Genomic DNA, 9,537 nt, shown 5'->3' with positions numbered 1-9,537 from the left:
CTTGCGTTCTAAATCTTGTGTGTGCTACACACAGCAGGCTCTGGGTCAACTTTTGACCTAGATTGATGCATCAAAGACGATGCATTTTTAATTGAAAATAGTCACTGAGGTCATCAAAGACGATGCATGGTTGATTCTAGCTTTCCATGGTTGTGGTTGGGCATGCAACCGCTGGGAGTGCTGGCGCAACACTTCTGATCAATACCAAGAATCCCATGAATACTTGCCCAATCAGGCAATCTCCCAAATACTACGCTGTCTTGAACTGGTCCTTAGGAGACGCAGATGGGAAGTTTCTTACCCCGCATGTATGTAAATGAGGAAATTCTTTCCTGACGCGTAAACGGGGACGAGGACAGGGAAGCATTCCCCATCCCCGTTTCCTGCGGTACCTGTTAAACTAGCTAGAGACGATATTTTCACGTACTAGTTAATGATAAAAATAAATAGTTATCTTGTTAAGATATCACACAATGTGCAAATGTGTTCATTTTGATCTATACATAATAATTTATTACATCTGACCATGTGTATAAGTGACAATATTTTGCATTAATAACAAAAAAATGTGTCCCAATTATAATTTAAGCAGGGATCCCCGTTGGGGATTTATTATCCCCACGCGAAACAGAGATGTAGAAGAAATATCCCCCACTATCGTTCATGGGGATCCCCGACGGGAATTTTTTTTGTCTTATGTGGAACTAGTAGAAATTATGTCTTATGTGGAACTACAAATAATACAAAAATAATACCAACATAATTTCCAATATATCCCCTAACATCTATTTCCTTATCTTTCAGGTATGCCATCACAAAAGCTTTTGTGATGACTTTCTTCTCAGTGTTTGACGTTCCTGTCTTCTGGCCTATACTCCTCTGCTACTGGATTGTTCTCTTTGTCCTTACAATGAAGCGCCAAATTGTACATATGATCAAATACAAATATGTGCCTTTCAGTATCAGGAAGCAGGTCAGTACCTACCACTAAACTCATTGTTTTTTGTTTATTCACTGAATAATCGTGATTAGTTGATGACTAATTGGATGACTAGACAACTAATAGGCCTAATTGAGTCGTATTCCCTATTTGGGTCTAGGATGCCAACTAGGACACTGTTTTTCTCTTCCAGTTTATTAACGTTTGCTTTTATTAAACGCCATTAGATGTGGTCCATGGATCAATTTTACCCGTATTTTGTGACGTTAAAGAAATTCTTGTGTAGTTGACACATAATATTATGTATTTTCTGAAGTGCCTATTGTTTCATTTCTCATGATTTGCCCCAATTGTGATGCCAGAAATATGGTGGGAAGAAGAGTGCCGTGAGCACCAGTTCCTCAAAAGACTGATTTCGAACCTGCCCCAGTAGGAACTTGCCAGGGGAACAAGATACGGTGGATGATGATGTTTGATGTGCTCAATACCAAGTGTAATACTTCATTCATATCTAGGAGGTAGACGGATTTTCGCTCCTGTTTCTGACTCTGGGCTCACTGTTTAATTCCATGTTGTGCTTAGGTTGCTTCCTCCTATGCTTGTATAGCGAGTTTCACGTCTCAGATAAATTATTCCATTTTAGTTACTACGTATCTGGGCCCTAAAACAATAAGCTCTATGCTCTCAGCAAGTTTGGTATGAGATATTGTCTCTTATTAGCACTGGATGAGATGTGTCTTATTATGATTATGGATAAGACTTTTGTGATGTAATTGATGAGACTATGGATTTAAATATTGTTACGTGATTGTGTGTGAGATGTTTTATGTGAAAATATATTATGCTATATAGCTGTTGATATATTTGTTATGCTGTGTAATGTGGTGTAAAATAAAAATAAACAACATTTGTAATGCTGGTCAAATTAACTTCATAGAGGCCAATTGGGTCGTAGGAAGTTAGCCAGCTAACTTCCTAGGGGCTACAGTCAGCCGTAGGAAGTTAATCAGCTGACGGCGTGAAGCTACTAACTTCTGAGAACCTACTAAATTCCGAGAGGCTTCTTTGGCTGTAGGAAACTTCCTAGAAGGCTCTAGGAAGTTAAGTTAACTTCCGACAAAATTTTTTCGAGAGCCAAACTTTCGATGGGATGGCTTAACTTCCGAGAGTTTAGCTAACTTCCTACAGTTTAGGGCTAACTTCCTAGGGTTAGGCTCTAGAAAGTTCACTATTTTGGTGTAGTGAGAGGATTAGAAACTGATATATCAGCCGTGCTCACGGTTATGAGCGGCCTTGGGATTCTCTTTGATTAGAGATATAGATGGTTCGATATACAATGGTTCTATTTATTATTTTGGTTTGATGATGATAATGATGTTCCTCGATGAGGAAATGATTCACGGGTTGGTTATATTATAAAACTTGGCTTCCACTAATAATAAATACCTGACCAACTAAAAGCAACTGCTTGAGCTTAACCCCACATAAAGCTAGTCCACCTCAGCTAAACGGGACATTTGTTGAGTACGTTGATGTGTACTCACCCTTGCTTTCACAAAACACCAGGTTGCCTTTGGTGCAATCTATGCTCAGGTAAAGAAGAAGGTGTCGAGGCGGATCTCCAGGAGTTCCAGGACTTTGACGAGTTCGAGGATTAGGCTAGCGACCTCCCCCAGTCAGCTGCCTGTGGTGGGTTAATTTACGTTGCTACGTTTCGATTCTGTGTACTTTGATTTATATTATGTAAATGACTCTAGTCTTTAATATTATTACTTATTCTTTATTGTTATTCAAAGAATTGTGCTATGATGAGTCATTTATGTAATCGCTGTGTATGTGAATTCCTGATCCTGGCACTTATATGGTTCGCATTCGGTTTACCTTCCAAAACTGGGTGTGACATAAGTGGTATCAAAGCCTTGCTGACTGTAGGACCGCTATCCTAGAGTAGAATTGACCGTTTTAAGAACTTATTGATTATTACTTGACCTCATCCTTGATTCTGCTTCAAAATATTAGTCATCTCGACTAATTCTATGTTGTGCTCCTATATGCCCCCTGCTAAAAGTATTTTATTCTAGTATGATCTATACTTCTCTCAATCTATTAGATCTGATCTCAGTCTTGTGCTTGCGACATCTTTGTAGATGCCTCCTGACCATAACCTTTTTGTCTGTTGGGATTCTTCCCTCTTCCGTCATTGGATTTCTACCCTTTGACTATCTTTATTCCCTTAGTATTGGCATGCTCGTACTCCTAGATTCTTCAATACTCTTGTTTCAAATACTTGCCTCTAAATTTCTACTGCTTACTTAAATATTTCAGTTTATATATCCATGACCTTCCTGTCTTTTGAGACCCTTTCCTCTTCTGTTGTTAAGTTGCTTTCTTTCGGCAATTTCTTGTCTCTTGGTATTGGTATGCTCATCTCCTTGAAATCTCTCATACTCTCATTTTTTATGCTTACCTTTATATCCCAAGATTTGGTTAAGATATTTTATTTTACTTGTCCTTGACCACCCTTGTTTCTTGACGATCCATGAGCGGTCATTTTATTTTGCACAACCTTGGCAATCTCGTTAGTTCCTTGTAACTTCCTTCGGTAATGAATTATTTACTTCAACTCTTCTGTCGGAACCTCACTTATCTTATCCTTGTTTGTTTTCTCCACTTCGTCACTTTGCGATTCTTGCCTTAACTCTGTCCATGGATTATGTTTTCACCATTATCACCTTTATTCTTATCACCTCTATATCTTACCTTGATGTTTATCTTATACCAGTTTTTAAAATATCCTCTTTTCTATCTTAATCTGAGCATTATACTTTACCTACTTTTCCCATGGTCGTGTCCTCTTCCTTGTCGCTTGCGAGTTTTTTAACTCTATCCTTTGTTGTGCTCCAGTTGGGTATTGCCTTTACCTTTCTTATCTCTCGATCTTACCTTGGTAATTATACTATGTCCGTTCTCTAAAATCTCCAATATCCTATCCCAGTTTGAGAGCGGTGTTTTACTTACCTCACTCTTGGTTATATCCTCTTCTTTACCGCGTGTAAGCTTGGGTGCAACTCCATTCTTTGTTGTACTCATACCATTGGCTCTCCAATGCCTTCATCTTTCCTCATATACCCTTGTTTGTTATCGCCTTTGAACCTTGCGATATTGATGTCTTCTACCTAAATGCTTACCTTGAACGCATCTTTTGAAAGCCTCCCCTTTCTTTCAACCCAGTTTGAGAGCTGTGAGTTACCTATCTCTCTCTTGATTTCTTTTCCCTCTCTATCACCTTACAAGTTTTGTCTTAATTCCATCCTTTGATGTGTTTTTTATTTGCTATAACCATTACCTTGTTATCCATCGATCTTGCCTTGATACTTATATTTATGCCTACTCTTTAAAAATCTCCTCTCTTCCACCTCAATTTGAGAGTGGCATTTTATTTATCTGGCCCTTGGACGTACCCTCTTCTTTTCACTTGCAGGTCCTGTCCTAACTCCATCCTTTGTAGTACTTATGTCCTTTGTTCTTATGCCTATTTACCTCTTCTCCTACATCCTTGTCCGTTATTACCTTTAAAACCTTCGTGATATCTATGTCCTTGCCGTCTTGCTTACCTTGAACCTACCCTTTGAAGCCTCCTCTTTTCATCCCTGTTCGGGGGTAATGCCTCACCTACTTCACTATTGATTGCTTCCCCTTCTTTGACGCCTTGCAAGTTTTGTCTAAAATACATCCTTGATTGTGTGTTTGTCCGTTATCACCTTAACCCTTGTCATCCCTCGATCTTTACCTTGATACTTATCACGTACCTGCATTTTAAAGCCGCCTCTCCCATTTCATTTCAAGAGTGATGTCTTACCCATCCCGCTCTTGTTTGTTCCCTTTTTCCTCTGTTGTGTTGCAAGTCTTAGCTTTTGTTCGATATCACCCTTACCTTCCTAATATCTAGAACTTTCCATGATGCTTATCTTATGCCCACCTTTTGAATTGTCATCTTTTCGATCTTGATTTGAGAATGGTATTTACCTACCCTACCCTTGATTGCATTTTCTCCCTTGTAGACTACAATCCTTGCTTTAACTCCACCCCTTATTGTGCTCGTGTCCATATACTATAATTCTTATTCTTCTCCTTGTCCTTCAACAACCTTAGAGAGTACTTATTCCCTTTTCAAGAAAGACCACCATTTAATTAAAAGGAACGTATAGCAACGAGATGTTTGCTGTTGTATGCTTGTGTTGTTTGTCTTTGTGTGATGACTAATTTGATTCTTTGTGATGAGTGTTGATGTGTTGTGGCCTTTGGTCCGCAATGACATCAATTTACTAGCAGAGTGCAATAGAGTTAGGTAGTTGGGTGCTCTCCCTTTTCTCTCTTTAATCCATCTATGCTTACCTTTTCTACCTATATTCTTTCCTCTCACACCTACGCAGTTGGCAACCTCCAGCTCCTTTTAACCAATTAAGATCAGAGTTGGCAGCATCTTCATCAAGTGTGTTGGGGACTTGTTCTCAAATACTATGAATTAAGAACAAGGCAACACAAGATGTTAAATGTTAATGACCTTCGTCCTTCGAAGCATGATTTCCCTTAGGATATAACGATCTTCAGACGAAGGTTGTGAAGGACATACCTTCATGATTGCAGTATATGTTAAATAAAAGAAGAAACATATGACATATAGGAAACAACATAAACAATCATATCCTATCATCCATTCTTAATTATATAATCATGGAAAGGCAGGAACAATACTGAATTACAAAAGTACCTTCGGCTTGATAGAAGGCAAGAAAGTACAAGTGTGACGCAAAAGCGAGTATCAGTCAGCGTGAACAGTACATGAGTACTGTTCATCTATTTATAGGCACAGGACACAACCTGTGTGAAATTACATTCATGCCCTTCATATTCACTATTGACTTAAGAACAAACTGTCAAGGACTAGATAGCCTTTTCCTCCTTAAGTCGGTTCCTCTTTCTATTACTGAGCCGAAGCTTTCTCGCGCGCACCTTCGACATTGGTTCAATCCTTCGTTCCAATCCTGCTTTCCATTCCGTATATGCTTTTAACCCGAGACCGAAGGTACCTGTTCATATGTTACACTTGTAAAACATTGTTAAATCATGTTTTTGAGGACCTTCGGAGGACGAAGGCCCCCAACAAAGTGCATATCAATGCTCCTGTTAAGGGGGTTAGCCGCTAACCCCACTGAAGATAATGCGATCAACATCAACCAATAAATTGAAGTGATGCAGCGGAAGCGTGTGCGGGTCCTAACCCACATGTCCAGGAGATCCTCAAGAATTGCATCAGTTGGTCTCGAACATCTGAAGGTCAAAGCAACCAGTCCACAAGTTAATCTTGTAGAGAAGTCAACTCAAGAAAGCTATGAACAGCCAATGAACTAACCTTGTTTTCTTGCTAGCTTCTTCTTGAATCTCGGGGGCAAGATTCCTGTTAAGGGGGTTAGATCTGTAACACCCTGAATTTGGGGGTATAAATTTTTTTCTAATATTCACCAAATTCAGGTGTTACCCTCTCTTTTTCATGCTTTTCTTTTCTTTTTCTAAATAATGGAGTGTTATTTTGTTATATATTAGCATAAGCCTACCGAATTGAGCCCTAGAGAAGCGTTGCGTGCTGCCTTTCATGCTGAAGCATAGTTTTGTTTGCTATCACATTTAATTTTATTTAAATTATTTTGGGCTTGATCTAAAATGGACAAATATATATATATATATATATAATATGCATATAGATACGAAAAGAAAAGAAATAGAAAAAGGAGAAAACAAATAAAAAAGGAACGATCGTTCCTAAACTAGCGCTCTCATCTCCCATCCCACGTCATCTCCTCCAACCGTTTCTTCCGCCCACGATGCAAGTATCTCGACAACTGCAACCTGCGCGTCCCATATTCAAGCTTGGCGTCCACTTGTCTAGCCCCCTCCTCCCCATGCCTATTCTTCTCCTCCCTCCCACTTCTGTTTATGTTCTTGGCCTCCTCTGCCCAAGCTCGTCTCAACGAGGAAGAATTTCCGGTGAGCTTTCTCCCCTTTTTTTCTGTTTTTTTTCGTGTAGCTTCCCGTTTTGGTTTCTGACTGCGAGCGTTCGCTGCCTCACCCTCTAGCCCCATCCTCTAGCAAGCACGCGTCCGCACAAGCCACACGCCCGTGATGCTGGTGTTTGGCCATGTCGTGTCGTCGCGTTGCCGCAGCTCGCTTCCTGGTCGCGCCTCCGTGCATAATCGCTCGGCCCACCTATTGCTGCGCAGCGCTCGCGCATGCATCTCGCGGCCAGATGTGTGCCAGCTCTACGCGAGCAAGCCCCAGCCAACCTTTTCCCCTGCGGCGCGGCCAGAAGGCCAGCATGGCGTGCGGCCAAGCTCCGCCCTATAGCGCGACAGAGATGCCAGCCTGGCGTGCGGCCGGGTTCCGCCTTGCAACCGGCGCGGCGGCCAGCCCCGATCGAGTCTCCCCCCAGTGCGCAGCGCGGCCGCGAGCCCCACCCTCGCCGAGCTCCTCCTGTCATGACGGTTCTGTGCGCATGCAGTGGAGAATGGGAAGAAGCTAGCCACATGAGATCCCACCCCTCTATATCCTATGTGGTTGTGTATTTGGTAACCCTTTGTGTGGGTCGTTTCCAACCAATGAAATCGTGCCACATCACAGTTAACCCGCGGAATACTAGATACATGATAACTTTTGTGTTAGGGATCTGATTCATTCCGTTCCAGTCGTGTTAGCTTCGTAATAATGTCGTGCATACATTAAAAATATTATTTTATCATGACACATGTTTTATTTACTTATTTAATTGTTAGTCTGTCCATTGACTATTAAGATAAAATTTAGTTAATAATAATTTATAGTTTTTACTCATGCTTTTATAAATATATATGTTAATTGACTTGATTAATACCAGCTTAAATACTTTTAATTAATTATTTGTTTGATGTTGTTCGTGCGACATCGTTCGCGAGTCATCGTGCTCTTTCGCGCGAGTCGTCACATGTCGTTCGCGATTGTCGTGCGTGCTATTCGCACGCGTTGTCGCACGCTGTTTGCGCGTCGCCGTTGTTCGTTCGCGCCGCGCGTCTGGTGCGCGTGTTGTCGCGCATGCTATTCCCACGTGTGGCGCTCGTGGTCGTCGTGTCGCAAGTTTTAGTTGAATAATTAATTATTCGTTTGTTCGAGGGTTAATAAAATAACAATTTAATTAGAACTAGTCTATAATTTTAACTCGTGCTTTTATAAATATAAATGTTAATTAACGTGATTAATACCAACTGAAATACTTTTCATTAATTATTTGTTTGTTGTTCGCGCGCGACATCGTTTGCGCGTCATCGTGCTGTTCGCTCGCTGTCACGCACGTTGTTTCGCGTGCCGACCGCGCGCTGTTTCGTACATCGTTGTGTGTCGTCGCACGTCGTGTGCGTGTGTCGTCGTGTGACGATCACGTGTGTCGTGCGACATCTACGCGTGATAATAATTTGTTTTCGCTTATAAACAGTCATGTTACTAACGTTAATTTGTTGGGTCACGTGTTTAAGATAATTAACTTAAGGTTTGCACGACTAATATTTATTAGATTAATATTCCAATTAGATTAAATATGTAGTGTTCAACTTGCGCTTCTTATAATAGACATTAACATGACTAATATTAACTTAACTATTTCTTTTGTTATATTTAATATTTGTTTAGTATAAACACGTACTCTATTTAGTATTTTCTCGTCTGTCGCGCGTGCGGTTCCGCACGTGGTGACGTGCTGGTTCGCGCATCATTCGCGTTGATTGTGCACGCTGTTTTGGGTGTCGCTAGCGTGCTATGTCGCGCGTGTCCGCGCGTCGTAAATTCGCCTCACTTAGAATCGTTCATTTTAATTAAATTACTTATTTAACTGACAGTTGTTAGTGTAGCACGTTAATTAAAACTAAATATTAGATATGATTTATATTTGATAATGTTGAACTAAAAGTTATAGCTAATACTTGTTTAGCGTTAATGCGCTAACTTCTCAACCGTAGCTTCGAGTTCGACGTTTCTTTCCCTCGCGTGACCATAAAATCGAGCTCTAATTTATGCTGCATGTTTTTATAACATTTTATTTTGTATGGTGTAATGTTCTTATGCATATATATATGTTTGTTTGCTTGTGCTTGTTCGTCTTCGCTTCGTGTTGCGATTAGATCGCGATTTGTTTCCGCGCTTCGAGGAATCGACGATCAAGCGTTGACGACCAAGTGATCAAGCTCTCTGAGTTCTACGAGGTTGAAGATCCTGAGCATCTATTTGGTGAAGGCAAGTGTCCTCTGACCCATTATGTCCTATCTACTTATAATTCACTGTCCCACATTACTTAATTGAAACCTAAGGATTGACTAGCTTTGTATTTACCTTGTCCTTGATTACCTTTTGGGTTATTATGGTTAGTTGCATGCTATTGCTTTACTTTAATCAATGAACATGATGTGAATATTTATGATACGATGATATTTTGATTATGCTAATGAACTTGTGATATTTTAGGGGACTCAGGCCATTTTCCTGAGTACCTCTCCGTAAGGACCTGTTCGTGGAGTGAC

At 40.5% G+C, this 9,537-nt stretch overlaps 1 long non-coding RNA gene across 1 annotated transcript; it reads left to right on the top strand.

Annotated features, from left to right (window-relative positions):
• The first annotated feature begins 798 nt into the window (after positions 1–798).
• On the top strand, positions 799–1,521 carry LOC103638370 (uncharacterized). Its single transcript, XR_558729.2, has 2 exons — positions 799–973; positions 1,303–1,521. It is a non-coding gene; the product is annotated as an uncharacterized lncRNA (long non-coding RNA).
• The last annotated feature ends 8,016 nt before the right edge of the window (positions 1,522–9,537 follow it).

Source organism: Zea mays, chromosome 9 (genome assembly GCF_902167145.1).
Source record: "Zea mays cultivar B73 chromosome 9, Zm-B73-REFERENCE-NAM-5.0, whole genome shotgun sequence".
NCBI lineage: Eukaryota > Viridiplantae > Streptophyta > Magnoliopsida > Poales > Poaceae > Zea > Zea mays.
This window is presented reverse-complemented; position numbering and strand designations above follow the sequence as displayed.